Genomic DNA, 315 nt, shown 5'->3' with positions numbered 1-315 from the left:
TGGGTGTGTGTATGGGGGTGGGTGACGGAGGGAGGGTGCGTGTATGGGGGTGGGTGACGGAGGGAGGGTGCGTGTGTGGGGATGGGTGATGGAGGGAGGGTGCGTGGGTGCGGGGGGCTGGGTGTGCGGGGGCGTGGGGGTGGGTGCGTGTGTGCAGGGGTGGGTGCGTGTGTGTCTGTGTGAGAGATGGAGGGAGGGTGTGGGGGTGTGTGTGTGTGAGAGAGACAGAGGGAGGGTGTGGGGGTGTGTGTGTGTGAGAGAGACAGAGGGAGGGTGTGTGTGTGTGTGTGTGTGTGAGAGAGACGGAGGGAGGGT

This window comes from Rhincodon typus, chromosome 9 (assembly GCF_021869965.1).
Source record: "Rhincodon typus isolate 14 chromosome 9, sRhiTyp1.1, whole genome shotgun sequence".
Lineage (NCBI taxonomy): Eukaryota > Metazoa > Chordata > Chondrichthyes > Orectolobiformes > Rhincodontidae > Rhincodon > Rhincodon typus.
The sequence above is the reverse complement of the archived record's forward strand: the minus strand, read 5'-3'. Positions refer to the sequence as shown.